Genomic DNA, 18302 nt, shown 5'->3' with positions numbered 1-18302 from the left:
CAAGATGAAGAGCTGTAGGTTGAGGAAGACGTGTGAAAAGAAAGGCTCGAGGTAATGCATAGCTATAATCAGCGTGCAATATAAAATCCAGAAGGGTGAAACAGTGAGGCGGCTGAGGAAAAACACGGCGGAGAAGATGAAAAACAGCGTGTGACAGATCTGCGTCCGTCCAGCGTGAGAAAACATCTTAGCAGACTCCAGCCAGATGTCAGCCACATCATGTACAACCTATGCCGATATTGGGGGCTTGGACCACCAAATTCAGGAGATGAAGGCATCGTGGAGCTTCCTCTCACCCACCCTGAATATTATGAAGAGACGGGTATAAAGCCTCCTAAGGGGGTCGTTCTGTATGGTCCACCTGGCACAGGTAAAACCTTATTAGCCAAAGCAGTAGCAAAGCAAACCTCAGCCACTGTCTTGAGAGTGGCTGGCTCTGAACTTACTCAGAAGTACCTAGGTGATGGGCCCAAACTCCTGCGGGAACTGTTTCGAGTTGCTGAAGAACATGGGCCGTCCATCTTGTTTACTGATGAAATTGACACCATTGGGACAAAAAGATACGACTCAAATTCTGGCAGCGACTGAGAAATTCAGCGAACAATGTTGGAACTGTTGAACCAACTGGATGGATTTGATTCTACGGGCGATGTGAAAGTTATCACGGCCACAAACCGAAGAGAAACTTTGGATCCAGCACTTATCAGACCAGGCCGCATTGACAGGAAGATCGAGTTCCCCCTGCCTGACGAAAAGACTAAGAAGCGCATCTTTCAGATTCACACAAGGAGGATGCCACTGGCCGACGATGTAACCCTGCACGACGTGATCACGGCTAAAGATGACCTCTCTGGGGCTGACATCAAGGCAATCTGTACAAAAGCTGGTCTGATGGCCTTAAGAGAACATAGAATGAAAGTAACAAATGAAGACTTCTAAAGTTTTTTTCTTTAGACTTCAAAAAATCTTTTTTTTTTTTTGAGACGGAGTTTCACTCTTGTTACCCAGGCTGGAGTGCAATGGGGCGATATCGGCTCACTGCGACCTCCGCCTCCTGGGTTCAGGCAATTCTCCTGCCTCAGCCTCCTGAGTAGCTGGGATTACAGGCACGCGCCACCACGCCCAGCTATTTTTTTGTATTTTTAGTAGAGACGGGGTTTCACCATGTTGACCAGGATGGTCTCGATCTCTTGACCTCGTGATCCACCCGCCTCGGCCTCCCAAAGTGCTGGGATTACAGGCTTGAGCCACCGCGCCCAGCCTAGACTTCAAAAAATCTAAAGAAAATGTTCTTTGTAAGAAACAGGAAGGCACCCCTGAGGGGCTCTATCTTTAGTGAACCACAACTGCCCTCAGGAAAATGGGAGATTTCTGCATCCCTGAAAGGGATGAGGTTGGGGGAGTTGCCCAGAGGAATCCCTGTTCCCTGTTCCCATTGGTTTTTATTAGCAAAACATCCTGTGTCTTTTGGACTACGATGTGTAGGTGCCCATTGGATGGCCTTCGTCTGTCAGTCACTGTGCAGAAGTCTGCTTCTCAATAAAGTGTCCTCTTTCACACACACACACACAAATCTCTACTCCTAGAGTACTGTCACTCCAGCATCTTCAAGGACTGTGACAGACCAGGACAGCAGGTCCCTTGACAGCCCCTCCCACAGGATGTGGGTTCTGAGGCCTAAACCATTTCCCAAACTCCTCCTACCCCCGGGAGGCAGGGGCTGGGCCTGGGCCTGGGCCTGTATGTCCAAAGGGAGGGGCACAGCCACACACTCAGCAAAGGCCCCTGCACATTTCATTGCTGATCTTGGGCTGTCTGCACACTCACAGGCGCACACACACACTGATGCTCACACTGCCCCTTCTGAGATCTTCCCTGGGCCCCTGCCCTGCTTCCCAGCACACGCTTCTTTGGCCTAAGGGCTTCTCTCTCAGGACCTCTAATTCGACCACACCCTGGGCTTCAGCCACACTAGTGGGTACCGGAGCTGGGGTGCACATGGGGCCTGCTCACCTTGCCCACACATCTCCAGCCAGCCAGGGCCCTGCCTAGCTTCTGTATACAGACCTGACTGTCCTCACCTTCCCCCTGCTGCCTAGAGCTGGACACAGACTTGCACTTGGACTCTCACCCGGAGTGACACACGGGAGTGTTGTGGCAGACCAAGGCCTGCTGTTGCACATGCGGCCAAGATCAGGAAACGGCTGCCTTCTTGGGAAGGGAATGCACAGGCTTTGGGGGTGATGGAAAAGACCTTTTACAAATGGTACCAATTAAACTGCCCTGGAAGGGGCATAGGTGGGCAAAAAAAAAAAAAAAAAAAAAAAAAAAAAAAAAAAAAAAACCAAAAAACAAACAAACAAACAAAAAACCACAAAACAAAAAAAAAGGAAATTAAATCTTAGCATAAATATCCTCACATACGATGACAAATTGTGTCCTGATGAACCTAATTGGCATTTCACATTCCTGATCCTAAAGCAAACTTTGTAGTGCAGCACAATTCTATGCAGGTGTGCAAACGATACACATAATGAAACGTACACATCCCATGCCTAAACGTATGTGCAAGTCAAATACAAGTCTCACATGTTCTTCACAAGTTTACCAATAAGAGAATTTAATCTCATGAATGAATTATAATTAATGTAAAAATACTTCCAGATCTTTATGATAAAAAAGTTAAATTGATCATAAATATTACACATGTCTTTTTTGATGCAGCTAATATTTTAATGTCTCTCAAAATTTTTGAGGGTTAATCTACAGTAAATAATGATCCTGTAAAACCACAAAGTGTCATATTCTGATATTATAAGATATTAGTTAAAATATTTAATTTAAAAACCCATATTCTCAGAAAAATATGCAATACTAATTTACTGATAAGAAAAATAGCTATAGTTTTCAAATCAGGCCCACTTCCATGATCATCTAAGATGAGAATTTTTAATTACTGCCAGTATATAAAAAGCAACCTAATATGCAAAATCACATGCAGGTATTTGTATCAGGAGCAAAATTAATTTTGATATGTTTAAATAACATGGTATTTCATTCTAAACATATATTTTAAAACAATTCTCTGCGATGCTTTTGATTCAGAAGTTTAGAGATGATAACACTGATGAGAACGTGGATAGGAAAGTATCAGAACTGGCAGCACACAAATCCAATTTAGAAAAGAAATTAGATTTCCCCGCAAAATAGATGAGGAGGGGAAGTGGAGGCAAGGTGCAGTAGAACACAAAGACAGTTCAAGCAACTATTTCCAGACTGGTGAGATGGAGTTGCATTTCTGCTTAACGAAGTGGATGATTTAGAAACTGACTCCTCAGGTTTTAAATGGGAGCAGAGAAGAGAAATGTTAAAGAGTTATTGGTCAACCTGCTTTGAGATGTAAAGTACTTATGCTCAGTATTGCACACTACCCTTGCATCCTATTTCCATAGCTCTAAAATATTTAATTGCTCTAAACATGAAGACTCTTTCAATTCTGAAAATGTATACAGACATGTAATTAACAGAGACCTAGTCCTGTGCTAAGAATAAAGGCAACATAGCATTGGTAAGTTAAAGTGACTCTAGTGGGTCCAGAGTGTTACTGACTCTCACATTTGTAATCAGCTATTAAATATTCACTAAGTTCCTATTCGTTGTCAACCCTTTTTCTAGGCCGTGTGGATAATCTTTCTGAGTCTGACATTCTAGAGGAAGACTTACAATAGGAAAAAAAAAAAAAAAAAAAGAAACAGCAAAAAAGTTACCTATAAGAGCCTGCTGGTATTAAGGAGAAAATAAAACAGGAATGGGGCTAGGCAGTTCCCAGATTAGGAATGAGAACTGAAACATAACTAGATAGTCAGGGAAGCACTCACTGAGAAAGTGACGTGAATTAAGAAAGCATGAAGGAGATGCACGTGCAAGACTCATGGGTGTCCAGGGAAATTGTTTCCAGCTAGAGCTTTCCCGTACAAATCTCGGGAAGTCATAGTGTCTCAACTACTCTAAGAACAGTAAGAAGTACTTTTTGGATGATAGTGAATGAGAGAGGGAGCACTAGGAGATGGACTCAAAAGAAAGGGAATCAGGCCGGGCGTGGTGGCTCAAGCCTGTAATCCCAGCACTTTGGGAGGCCAAGGCGGGTGGATCACGTGGTCAAGAGATCGAGACCATCCTGGTCAACATGGTGAAACCCCGTCTCTACTAAAAATACAAAAAATTAGCTGGGCGTGGTGGCACGTGCCTGTAATCCCAGCTACTCAGGAGGCTGAGGCAGGAGAATTGCCTGAACCCGGGAGGCGGAGGTTGCGGTGAGCCGAGATCGCGCCATTGCACTCCAGCCTGGGTAACGAGCGAAACTCCGTCTCAAAAAAAAAAAAAAAAAAAACAAAGGGAGTCATATCAGTTGGTCTTATAGGTCACTGGAAACCTTTGCTTTTGGTCTGAGTGAACTAGAGGACATTGGATGCTTTTGAGCAAGAGGTGACATGGTTGAACTGAAAATCACGAAACAGTGTGTGTGTGTGTGTGTGTGTGTGTGTGTGTGCGTTTGTGTGTTATATTTTGTACACATTTAACAGAGTACAGATAACTAAAAGTACGCATATTTCCTTGCAATTTTTAAAAGTATGAAGTTACCTTCATCATGCTTTAAGCAAAATGGTCATATTTCATATGTATCTTCATTTACTATTATGAATTTTAATTGGCAAATCATAATTGTACATAGATAAGACATATCTTACATTCTTAATTTGATCTTTTGTTTAAAACAATTTCAGTAGAACACACTATATATGAAACTGGAATACAGGGCTATAGCAGAAATCTCTAATCTCTCTGAATCCAGTCTATGTTTGACTCATAGTAGTTAAATAAGTAGCTGTGCACTGTCACCCAGAATGTAATTATATTTATATAATATATATATTTAATTATTTTATAATTTATAATTATAAAGTCTCCTCTACAGAAAGATGAATAATTTCTGGCCAATAATGCATAAGTGGCAGTGTCCTATCACTGTTTCTGTGATCTATTACAAAGAAGGAAAGAGCTGGCATATATGATTTGTCCATTTCTTTCGCCTCCTCCTTTATTCTATTAAAAAACATCAACACTTCTTAATTGTCCTCCACGCTTAAATTTGTAGCTGTATCTTTTTGAACACTCGAAGCATGTAATGACAATACTGTGACTAACAGTGTGTGCTGTATGGTGTATGTTTACCTGTGCAACAAACCTGCACATCCTGCACATGCATCCTGAAAGTTAGAAGAAAAGAAAAAACATATATTTCTACAGAAAAAAAAAAGTGTGTGCTGTAATTCAGAATGCCATTTTCAAATCCCAGTTTTGCAACTCAATATGGTTTGGCTGTGTCCCCACCCAAATCTATCTAATCTTGAATTTCCACATGTTGTGGGAGGGACGTGGTGGAAGGTAATTGAATCATGGGGAGATCTTTCCCATGATGTTCTCATGATATTCAGTAAGTCTCATGAGACCTGATGGTGTCTTAAAGGGGAGTTTTCCTGCACAAGCTCTTTTTGCTTCCTGCCATTCCATGGAAGATGTGACTTTCTCCTCCTTGCCTTCCGCCATGATTGCGAGGCTTCCCCAGCCATGTGGAACTGTAAGTCCCATCAAACCTCTTTCTTCTGTAAATTACCCAATCTTGGGTATATCTTTATCCACAGTGTGAAACAAAACTAATACGCAATTGTTTCGGCTGTGTGATAATTGGCAAGCTGTTTCATTTCTCTGTGCTTAATTTCTATCATCTATAAAATGGGGGCTATTCTGAGAATTAAATGACTTTTCATATAAGATACATGGATGTCTGACCATTGTATGCTCACAATGTTATTTTAGCTACTTTTATCATCTGCTTTATATGCAAATAAATTCATTCATTTTAATATACTTAGTCCCAAATGTGAACAATTTGAGGATCACAAGCATACGGAGTTTGAAATTGTGGCGTTATGAATGATGGAGCTTCAAATTACAGGTCAAGGAATACTGAAAGGATCAAAAGTAACAGTTGGGCCAACTACCTAGTATCAGCTACTGCATCTTTAAACAAGGATTCTGACTACCTCTAAGATTGTTTATGATAATTTAATTAGGTAATATGTGGCAATGCTCATCAAATTTCTCTTGTATCTGGTGATGTAGGAGCAGAAGAAACATAATGCAAACCAAATTCCACTTTTCTCAAAGAAACACATTTCAGAATTATTCAGTTAGTACCAGAAAATAAAAGTACAGAAAACAAGAGTTCAAAAGCTACTTGATTTTTTTTTTTTTTTCACAAATAGGGATGTTATGTATTGATGTGGAAGAGAAGTACTGGGAAAGGAAGAATGTGGTCCCCTTAAATGACAGGAAGAGGGAAAGGGAAGCCCTGGGTAGAGCAGGGTGTGGTCCCTGGCTAGGGCTCTCTCCACCCTCCCCAGACCTAGTTGAGGACAGGCATTTTTTGTTTACCTGCCCAAATGTTGCATTTCCCAAGAATGTCCTGACCTGCCACACCCCCATTCTGTGCCTATAAAAACCCTTAGACCCTAGCAGGCAGACACACAGGTGGCTGGAAATTGAGAGGAGCAATCAGTGGAGGAACACAGGGCAGGCTGGTGTCAACAGGCATGCACTGATGGGCACCAGCAGGCCACTGACTGGCAGAAGCAGAACATGTAGAATGTGGCTGGGGCAGTCAGAGGAGAGCCCAAGCTGCTGAGCCGCTGACTGCAGGCTTCTCCCCGCTTCTGGCTTCTCCCATCTGCTGAGAGCTACTTCCATTCCATAAAACCTTGCACTCGTTCTCCAAGCCCAGGTGTGATCTGATTCTTTCGGTACGCCAAGGCAAGAATCTGCGATACCGATAAGCCCTCTGTTCTTGTGACCAGATAGAAGTTCTCATTGAGCTGGTTAACACAACCATCTATAAACAGCAAAACTAAAAGAGCACACGATAGTGCCTGCCTGCTGGAGCTTCATGAGCTGTAAACGTCCACACTACACACTGCCATGGGGTCGGAGCCCCACAGCCTGCCAGCCTGTGTGCTCCCCTAGATTTGAGCAGTGGGGCACTGAAGAAGCCAGCCACTCCCCAGTCCCATGCCCTGCGAAGGGGATGAGGGAAATTTCCCATTGCATTATGGTTGTCTTCTAACTTCAATTACTAACTTCTAATAAACCATATGATGACATGAATGCAAATATTAACAATGAAACCATATTTCCACTGAGGTACACAGCATTACAAAAGCAGCTATTATAACACTAAACAGAAGCCCGCTAACCCCCTTTAGCAAATACGGCAACAAAACTAAAACTGAAGCGTATATAGCATGTCCTCTGAGAGTCAAACTCCAAAATCAACACTTTGTGGATCCTAATTAGACAGCCAACTTCACGTAAAGGAGATAGGATGAAAATGAACACAGAGAAATGCCATTCCCTGGTGAAAAGCAGGGCACCTCCGAGCACGATCTGGGAAGACGGTGTTCTTTCAGACAAAGTCAAGTGTTTAATCTTTGTGGCAATCTGTCTGTCAGCAGAGATGTGAACATCAGAGTCGGGGGCCAGGAAACCTTTAAATTATTACAGTGGGTGGTCTTGCTCTGATTTCCAGCTCAGCCAGCAGCATTCTGTCAACTGGCTTCCCATGAAGGGTCCCTACATGGAGAGGATATGCCGGTCCACAAGCCACACGGTTTTTCCTTCACCTGGCACTTAATAGTTATCATTTTGATTAAGAAATTAGCATTCTGCTTTTTAAGATGAGTCTCTTGCCATCTTTTCTCTTTTGGTATTCATCATTCCAGCAAATCGTGAGACAAAGACAAGGTCAGGTTTCAAATCGAGAAGATGGAGGACTAAGCCCTTGATCTTGATCTTGCCAAACCACCTTCCCCAAGTTTCTCCCTAACTATCTACTTTCCTTTTGAAAAGAGACCCACCATAGCAAAAGAAGTCTCAATTCGTTTTTTTTTTTAACATTAATCTTCTATTGCCTGCGTATTTTTACAACCAAAACCCCCAACAATATTTGATCCAAGTTGATTTTCTCAACAAATACAAGAAAAAAAGATTGTTTTAGTGAAGTGATTAAAATTGGTAATACTATACTTGTAATACTATAATTGTATCAGATATGTTAAATCAAAAAACATTAGCATAATAAGTTTCATATTTAGAAAATTTGCTGATATGATTTATTGCAGAAGAGGAAGATCATTGAGAGGAGATCAGTTAGAAGATAATTAAGAATAATAAGGACCTGATCATTGGCAGAGAGGGGGAAAATGATTGTATTTAGGAACGGTTAGTATTAAGTGTTCAATATTGCAAGCACAAAAGCTGAGTGACAGATTAAGCAGAACATGAGGTTATTAAAAGAATATTAAGTAGTTCAAAGAACTACTGAGAAAGCTAGATAACTCTTCACAGGTTCCCAGCTGGGGTTGTGGTAATAATGCCACAAACCTGGCTACCAAATTAACTTGATAAGAAAATGTAGCCAAGCACAAGTCCAGCTCTCTCCATCTGAGAAGCTGAATACGTAAGAAACGAGGTGTGGTGGGAGGAAAGCAGCTTATTAATCAAAGGCTGGCAGTTGAGGAATGGCCAGGCTCATGCCTCTAAGAAACCGTTTCAAATTTTCTGGGCTGAGTGAAGGTGCTTAAAAAGGGAAACTTTGTGTGAGAAACATACAGGAGTGTTTCAGGGTGCAGACTGTGTGTCTTCTTCGGAAGGCTAACTTGAGCAATTACCCATCTGGAGATGTGGTTGCCATCATCTTGACCTCAGCATCATGGAGGTCACCTGATTGTTTGTGACTCCCCTTAAGCGAGAGGATTCCACAGCTGAGCCTCCCTGGCTGGTTTGTTTCAAAATTAGCCCGTGGAATTTCTAAGCATGCACATAGCTAAATGTGCATGGCACAAAGTAGTGTCTGGTGGGAAAGGAAGAGAAACAGAGTTTTCAAGTACATTTCAAAGCTGTATTCTGAGTTTAGAGAAAAAAGTTGTAAATTGCGTTTTAAAGCTAGGCTACTTGATTACACACCTCTCCCACTATATCCACCGCGCTGTAGGTGGTATACAGCAAGCATAATTACCGGATTCAAGTGTAACACCACCACTACCTGTCTGCCAAGATCGTGACCTTATTTTTGTTTTGTTTTGTAATTTGTTGTTGTTGTTGTTGTCGTTGTTAGGATCTTGACCTTACAATCATTACCAAGCTCCTCTACCATCACTTGTAACCCATACAAGAAATCTGTATGGGGCCTTTTAAATCAGTCTGCTTATTTTTTAATTAGACCCTCTAAAAAGTCTATTTATTTAATTGTTACAGATTAGGTGCTGAATACAAAGAAGATTAGAAAACCTGGATATTTTTACTTCTATCTGACAGAGGCAGGAAACAAAGGAGGGAATTTCCCCCCAAACATAAGCACAGTGTTAAAAATGGTAGATATTCCATAAATGAATAATAAATTATACTACTCTCAAGAGACATTTTAGAATTCAAATTGTTATAGTAATTGGAAGTGGTTGATAAGATGTAGCAAAGAAGAAGGTGGGTGGAAGAGATGGAGAATAAGAGCTCAAAGTTGATTTCAAGGTTTTATATATTGATGTGCTTGTTAAAATTTCAGCTGTGTTTTATACTTAGTGAATTTTAAGCAAATAAAAATTTAAACAGTACACTATTATATAAGTAACTTGAATTAACATATTTTAAAATCAGTTAATTAATCCATAAATACTAATTGGGCATATAAAAAGCACTGCCTATGGAAACAAAAATGTACAAGAGATTTTGGCCTAAAGAAGTAGGCCAGTTGTGATCTCTCAGGTCTGTAATCTCAGCACTTTGGAAGGCTGAGGTAAGAGGAATGCTTGAGGTCAGGAGTTTGAGACCAGCCTGGGCAATAGAGCAAGACCCTGTCTGTACAATAAATTTAAAAATGTGCTAGGCATACACCTGTACTCCTAATGACTCAGGTAGTTGAGACAGGAGGTTAACTTGAGCCCACGAATGCAAGGTTCACATCTTTAAAAAGACATCTTTCAAAGCTCTTGCTTCTTAAAATTAAATGATATATTTCTAAGGCTAGTAATAGAGAAAACAAGCAAATCAATTATGTTAAATTTAACCTAAATTATTAAATAATCAAATGCTCATCAAATACTTTGTAACCTTAGCTAATCACATCAGCTGTTGGAAAGCAATACTACCATTTTAAAGTTCAGTTTAAAAGAAACAAGAATAAAAATAATACAAACACACGAAACTGATCTAGACATGTTGAAGTGCACTAGGTTAGACATAAACAGAAGTAGAACACTCAAAAGAACAAATACTATCTTTTCTACCAAAAGTGAAGTCTAGTTTCTTACTTTTTTTTAAGTTCTCATCCACAACATTAAGAATTTCAGACACTTATTTAAAAATCAGTTGGTGCTATAAGGGTAACCTTGGGGCTATCTTCAGAGTAGGCTGAATTTAACTGCTGAATCTACTGCCCTATTCTCAAAATACAGTGTGTGTTCCTTCTCTGTAGATGGCTCACCTTAGATTCTTCATTCACTTTGAAATAAATGACTTCAAAAAGATTGAATTTGGTTAACTTGCAAATGTGGGTGACAGTGTCAAGGTGCAACTCAATAATTAATATAATTAACCAATTATTGAAATAGTGGAGATGAACAGTCAACATTAATAAACCACTTTCTTTTTAAGAACTCTTCATCTCTCTCAAAATACCAGTGGAAATGTGTGTATTTAAGTCACTAAGTTTCTAAAATCTCAATCACTGAATAGGCAGTCGGGTATGTCAATCTTATGTATAGGGATTAGGACAGGATTGAGTTACAGATATAAAATTGAGAATCTCTGGCTTAAAAACAGTCTTTTAAACCAAAAACTAATTTAGATAAACTAAAAATGTAAATGTACGCAGAGAGCATTAGAATCCATGAATTAATTCCTGGGTAGCTACAACATTTAGAGGTTAGAAGGGCAAAAGCTTTGCAGCAATGTAGACTGTGAATCAGGAAAAAGCTTAAAAGAGAGAGAATATCCTCAAAGGCCCTATGAACAAAGTATTTCGAGGTGAACAATTCTTCAGATGCTACTGATAGATTAAAATGGGCACTGAGAAAAATTACCATTGAATATGACAACATGGATATGATTGGAGACTTGGACAGGAGCAATTTATTTTTCTTGACAGTCACTTTTAACGCACAATTTAAAGAGATCATTAACTTAAAGGATAATGTATATAAATTTTCTCACAAAGTGAGGGGAAATTAAGTAGATTTATAAAATAAAAGGAAACAATTTCTGCCTGAGTTTTGCTCCAGGAGACAAACTAATTCTCCCAATTTAGCTATTGTTATCTAGGTATTAGGGGGATAACAATCTGATTTAATCACTTTAAGAAGGAAATGGAAGAGAGTTCTACCCAAGAGGCCTAGAGAAGTTTCAATGTGAAATTTTAAACTGATGACTTTTCAGGGAATATGGCATTGAAAAATGGGGAAGAAAAGACAAATTATGAGACTCTTTGAGATAGGATGCACTTTTTAGACTTTTAAATCTTCCTTCATCCTCAGACTATTCTCCTGATTACCCTATCCCTGAGTCCTGCCTTTTGTTCACATATTCTTTATATATATGGGCTTGCTTATGGCAAAGCATGATTTCAGAAAAATTTCTCAAGTCACAGAGAATTTAAGAGAATGAAGGATCTCCTTCTACTATAAACAATTCATAGATTATTATTTGGGTTAATTTCTGATTTTTAAATAAAAAATGAAGGAAAATTTAATTTTATTGAAGATTGGCATTTTATACTGTTCATTTGAAAACAGACAGTTCATATCTTATCTAACTTGACAGTTACTCTGATGACTAGGTAAATGGAAGTATTTCTTCTCTTTGTCTCCTAGTCTTTCACTTCATTATGTGATACTGATGACAAGCTTTTCACCTAGATTGCAGCTAGCAGGCTTGAACATCGCCTGCCAGAAGTGATTAATACCAATCAAACAGAGTTTGTTCAGTTGGAAAGACTGGCAGAAAACATTTATCATCCTCTAAAGGAATTAGAGTTCCAGATTGGCTCCGTGCTTGAGATAAACAGGATATAAATGCCTGTGCGCCAATGTTCACTTTGTTATCACAGTTATTGAGCCTATTTTTTGAGGTAATGAAAGTAAATGTGCCCACACTTTCCAATGGTGTTTGTGCTTAAATTGCCAACATGAAATCTTTCTGCAATAACTGAAGTTATCATGCCCAGATCTTAAAATCTGGGGAAAGCAAGTAAATCAAATACAAAACACCTCCCTTAAACTCTTTCTGAGATCTCTCCTTAGATAATAAAGTATGAAACACGTGTTAAGGGATGTGTTTATGATTCCCTATTGTTACATTTTATTATTTTTAGTCATTTCCAGGAAAAGGTGCTCAGAGACTTCCTGCCAGTATGTATCCCGGCCTCCTTTTCAAGGGGATGAGACCGGGTAGCTGAGAAAAACTCAAGGAGGAAAAAATGGGACCTTTGAGAAGAGCGATTATGTAACATTTGCTAATCTCTTTTAAAAATGGATTTCTTCAAGTATAATTTTCTTAGAATAAAATTTACTCATTGAAATTATAATTTAGATTTTTAGTACATTCAGAGTTGTGCAATTATCAGCACAGTCCAATTTTGTATCTAAAATAGAAACTCTGTACCCATTATCCGTCACTCCCCATTTTCCCTGGATTTTCCTCTTATCCATTACTAGGCAAAAATCCCTCTGTAGATTTGCCTATTCTGGACATTAATCCTATTTATAAACATAGGATTATGAATATTATTAATCTTTTACGGTCTTTCTGGCTTCTTTTACGGAGCACAGGTCTTCAAATTTCCTCTATGTTGTGATTGTTCTCAGTAATTCACTCCAACATCTACTGATATCTTAAAATTGCTTTCTGTCTCTCCAGTGCTACCACCTTTTCCCTCACCACTACAACTGGACTTTTCCAAGCTAGTCACTTTCCAGCACCAGCTCCAAGTTCCTCAAAGATCATGCCTGAGGCTGGGTGCAGTGGCTCACGCATGTAACCCCAGCACTTTGGGAGGCCAAGGTGGATGGATCACTTCAGGCCAGGAGTTCCAGACCAACCTGGCCAATACAGTGAAACTCCATCTTCACCAAAAATAGAAAACAATTAGCCAGGCATGGTGGCATGCACCTGTAATCCCAGCTACTCAGGAGGCTGAGGCAGAACCACTGGGGCCCAGGAGGCAGAGATTGCAGTAAGCCAAGATCACACCACTGCATTCCAGCCTGGGGTGAAAAAGCCAGACTCTGTCTCAAAAGAATAAATAAAATAAGAACATGCACACCCATCAGTCCTTTCTGTGAACCTTCCAATCCCATCTCTGGTTACGTACGTGCTGTCATCTCAGGGTCTAGGAACGATGCGGTTTATCCCCTCGTCTCATCTCTTTCCAGTCCGTTTTTGTGTAAACTCTGCCAGGCTTTCCTCCAAATGTTTCTTTCTTATTGGTAAGAAATATTTATTTATTTTTATTTATTTAGCAAACACAGCTTCTGCTATAAGAAACACTGTGACATTGGCTGGACTCCCTAGAATTTTGGGAGGTCTAGAAAAGTTTATGTCACAGGGAAAAATGAATGCCTTTCACCAAAAAAAAAAAAAAAAAAAAGCATTAATTGCACCAGTTGAAATGAGAAGCACACCATTCTTACAAGCTTAAAGAATGGAGAAAATGATACAGCAAAACCAAATGTGAACAAAGTAGTTTAGATCATAATTCTCCTTAAACAACACACACTAAGATGTGTGACAATAAAAAGTAATAGATGATACATATCACAATACCCAAAAGTGTGGAAATCAAAATATCCTAACCTCTATTATAGTCAATAAAGAAATTACAGTGTAAATATCTCCTGTAACAGTTATGTTAGATCATTATTTGTAAGAATTTATGTTGAAGCTAAAAACACACATTAAAATAAGCATTTCCACTGTAAGAATTCTAAATTTCCTAAATGCAATTGTATGGTGTCTCACTGATTAGGGAAACATCACGGAAAAGAAAGACGCACAAGGAGAACACACAACCATTATCTCATGGTATGTGGTTTCCTTTACTTAGGGAACACTTACCCAGCATTCGCCATGCATTTCCAGACCCCTGAGGAGCTCCTAGGAGCTCACTGACTTAACGCTCTAGAAGAAACACAAAGTCAATCCTCACAATACATTACAAGAAATGTGGGTACCCAGTAAATGTTTTGCACCTCTGAGAGGCCCATGTAGGGATTTGGAAGGACACTTGAAGTCATTATTACAGCACAATAGTTAAGAGAATGTCATTTAGACCGACAGAACAATGAGAACAAAGACACAGGGGCATGGATGAGCAACGCAAATTAGGAGGAAGAAAATGTTTGTTTGCCCACTGATGACAGATGATAAGAGGCGAGCAGGGAGCAGACCTCATGTCAGAAAGGGCCCTGTTTGTCATCATAAACAGTGAATATTAACCAAAGCTATTGAAGCCATTGACAAATCTCAGAGAGATTTTGAGCAAGAGGTAATAGAAGCTGATTTGCAAATCACAACGTTAATTACAGAAAATTTAAATGAAGCTTGGAGGAAGTAATAGAAGACAGGTTACTGCCATTATCCAAGGGAGAAATTATGAGCACTTTAAGACAATGGAAATTTTGGATTTAGATTGTCAATACAGAAACACAATCAACCAATATTTATACATGCTATTGTTTCTTTCTTTAAATTAACTATTGCATAAATATATTCAGTGTGGTCACCATGAAGTAATGTTGCTCTCTTGAAACTTCTGCTTTGGAAGACATGGTGATTCCAGTTTGGGGAAATAGCCTCTCTCCCCTGGGAGAAGGAGTGGGCATGTACTCACCTAAACTCAAAGAAAAAAAAGCTGGTAATTAATCAAGAAATTCAAGTGAAATCATATTTTATTCTTTGATTATTTGGCATTAAAATGTCAAAATGCCTAAAAAATAGTTTTACGTAAGTAATTTGCTTTTGATTTGATAATTGCAGCTTTAAAAAAATACCCAAAAGAGACTGGAAGTAGCTAAAAAGTACCTTTGTAATCCAATTCATCAATCCAGACATATAAAATAATCTTAAAAACCAGGTTATGCCCTTCCAATGAGCTTGAAATTTCTGCTTGTAGAAAGGCAATGAACAGTTTCTTACTAATGAAATTGTAGGAAAAAGACATAGGCTGTGAAGGTGGAAGGTCACCATTGGTACTTCAAGTACTTACTGAAAAGCATGTGTTGCCCGAAACTGTTTACTGGAGTCAGGACTTTTATTAACTACATTCTTTTCTTCTGGAAGATGGGATTCTACTATAAATTATTTGGATAGGCCACAATCTCCACATTAATTTACCAAGGCTTTCATCCTCCCACACTGAAGTGTATTTCTTAATACAGCTCAAAAGACATCAAGTACCTCATCCAACCTATTCACCAGCTCTAAATGGGATTTGACATTACGAGGTCAGCATTGCTTTTCCTCATAGATGACTAACAAATTTACGGAGACATAAGTTCACTGTTCTCGTGTGGATCACTGCGCAACAGACCAGTGGTTTTTGATGGTAACATTTAGGTTTCAGTTATTAAATGAAAGTGGAAACTCAGGCTGTGACAAATTGCTTGGCACCTAAATAATGATCCAGAGAAAGAGTTAGAAGGAAGGTCATCATGTCTTCATGTTTCAAGAGGGGAACTTGGTCAATAATAATCGAATTACATTATTTTGTGGAATTTTGTGAAATTCAAATATTAGAATATATTAAAATATAATTTAGTCTTAACATCTCATTAATGTACATAAAATTCTTTGAAATTACAATGCATTCAAATTTTTCTGTACACTTCTGCAGAGTTAATATTTGTAGTGTAAGAGTAAATAATTATAAAATTATAGTTTGCTTTGTCATGTGTTAACCTTTTAATTAAATTCGACAACCTGAGAGCTTGGGAAAACTAATTACCTTATTACTAGCGAAACCAAGTGGGTGATGAAAAAAATCCATGTGAATCTCCAGTGAAAAGCTGATTCATAGTTTATTGGTTATGTTTACATGAAGTCCAAGATTTAAATGAATTAATTAGTTATGTATTCCAATGTGCCAAATGCAGGCAAGCTTTGACTTAGGTCACATGATTTAAGAATGGATTGTTCAGAGGAAATATTCAATTGTGGCATATTGTATTACAAGGCACAATTTCAGCTAACATTTTCTATTCAGAACAAACAGCAAGTGGCTTGACTGATCAGGTGCTTTCTCTTGTTTATGCATCTATCATGGTAATTTTAATTTTACTTTCTTTCTTCACTTAGACAGCAAGTTTTCCATGTTTAACAGTAGCAACCTTACCCCTCCTTCACCTTGCAACTTCTACTTCACTGCTCTGCCATCTTCACTGCAGATGGAAAAAAAATGTTTTCTTTCTCTTTAGCTACAAATCTGAAAGCATTTTTCCCACCACAAACATGGATTCTCATAGAATCTATGTTAAACACTTGTTGGATAGAGGGGAGAAAACATTAATGAATTCCCTTCTCCAATGCATAATTCATATATCAATTTAATAAAAATGTATTAAGAACACAGTATATGCCAGTTACTAGAGATAAGAAAAACAAGAAACAAAACAAAGCTTCCAGAAATGTCCTTCCTAGTAGAGGACAAAGAGAAAGTAAATACAATACAGTTAGTGGATACTGCAGATTGCTTAACCGACATCCATTCTTTCCTTTCTCTTCTAAATAGACCCCCACTTCTCTTTATCCTCAACTTCTTCATGAAGCCAGGGCTCTGGAAGACTGACTTCATTATTCTAAGCCCGTAGCTCACAAATGGGATTGGTTTTGCCCTCCAGGAGACCTTTGGCAATGTCTGAAGACACTGTTCGTTGTCACAACTTGGAGGATGCCATCTAGTGAGTAGAGGCCAAGGATGTTGCTAAGTAGCCTGCAATTCACAAACAAAGAATTCTCTGGTTTGATATGCCAATATTGTTACCATTGGGAACTTGGTCTAAGTTGAAGTGAGTAACCCTATTCTTTCCTGATTTAGGAATGAATCTAATTGTGAGATTACAGCTTTCTTAGGGCAGCTGTCATTGGTTCAGCTGGTTCAATAAAAATAATTGTGGAAAGGCTTTCTCTTTCACCCATTAGAATTGAATAAGGATATATTTTGCTCCAATTATTTTTTGCAGTTAGGTTGGCTTATTTGGCATATAGAAAATAAAGCCGGCCGGGCGCGGTGGCTCAAGCCTGTAATCCCAGCACTTTGGGAGGCCAAGGCGGGTGGATCACGAGGTCGAGAGATCGAGACCATCCTGGTCAACATGGTGAAACCCCGTCTCTACTAAAAACACACACACACACACAAATTAGCTGGGCATGGTGGCACGTGCCTGTAATCCCAGCTACTCAGGAGGCTGAGGCAGAAGAATTACCTGAACCCAGGAGGCGGAGGTTGCGGTGAGCCGAGATCGCGCCATTGCACTCCAGCCTGGGTAACAAGAGCGAAACTCCATCTCAAAAAAAAAAAAAAGAAAGAAAGAAAGCCAACACAACAGAGCATGCAAAAACACATTGTTTTGCAGAGAGGAAACCAGAACATTGATAATGGCATACTTTGTCACTGTGCGAAATAACACATTGCGTCATTGTTAAAGTCAGTTTGTGTCAGGCTTTGTATTACTAGCAAATAAAAGTCTCCTAAGCAAAGATAATGTTAATATACATTTATGTACTGGGATCTAGTGGAGTACAAAGGAGAGTCAACTAGCAAAACCAAGAAAAGTCTGGAACAGCTTTTCCAGGGAAGAGCTGAGTTGAGTCTGAGTCAGCCAGATGAAAGGGTGGTAGAGGAAAGATATTTCAGATAAAGTGAGTATCCTGTACAAAAGCTTGGAAAGAAGAGGGCATGGCACACTGGAGGAATGATATGAAGTTCAGTGGGGATAGAACAGTGAATGTGTGGGTTGTGGGTGAGGGGAAGTGACAGGAGCATGATCCTTAAGAGCTGGCTCAGGACTTATTCAGAAAGACCCTATGCCCCAAGCCAAAGAGCTCAAACTGTACTGAGACCAGAGAGAACGATTGAAAGATTATAAGAATTGGAGTGATAGAATCATGTTTACATTTATGAATAATCACTATAACTATGCTAT

The 18302-nt window shown here is 39.2% G+C and overlaps 1 pseudogene; it reads left to right on the top strand.

The window, feature by feature from the left end:
- Positions 1–205: 205 nt before the first annotated feature.
- Positions 206–1336, top strand: LOC101040250 (26S proteasome regulatory subunit 4 pseudogene; annotated as a pseudogene).
- The last annotated feature ends 16966 nt before the right edge of the window (positions 1337–18302 follow it).

Source organism: Saimiri boliviensis, chromosome 18 (genome assembly GCF_048565385.1).
Source record: "Saimiri boliviensis isolate mSaiBol1 chromosome 18, mSaiBol1.pri, whole genome shotgun sequence".
In the NCBI taxonomy this organism is placed as follows: Eukaryota; Metazoa; Chordata; class Mammalia; order Primates; family Cebidae; genus Saimiri; species Saimiri boliviensis.
The sequence above is the reverse complement of the archived record's forward strand: the minus strand, read 5'-3'. Positions and strand labels throughout refer to the sequence as shown.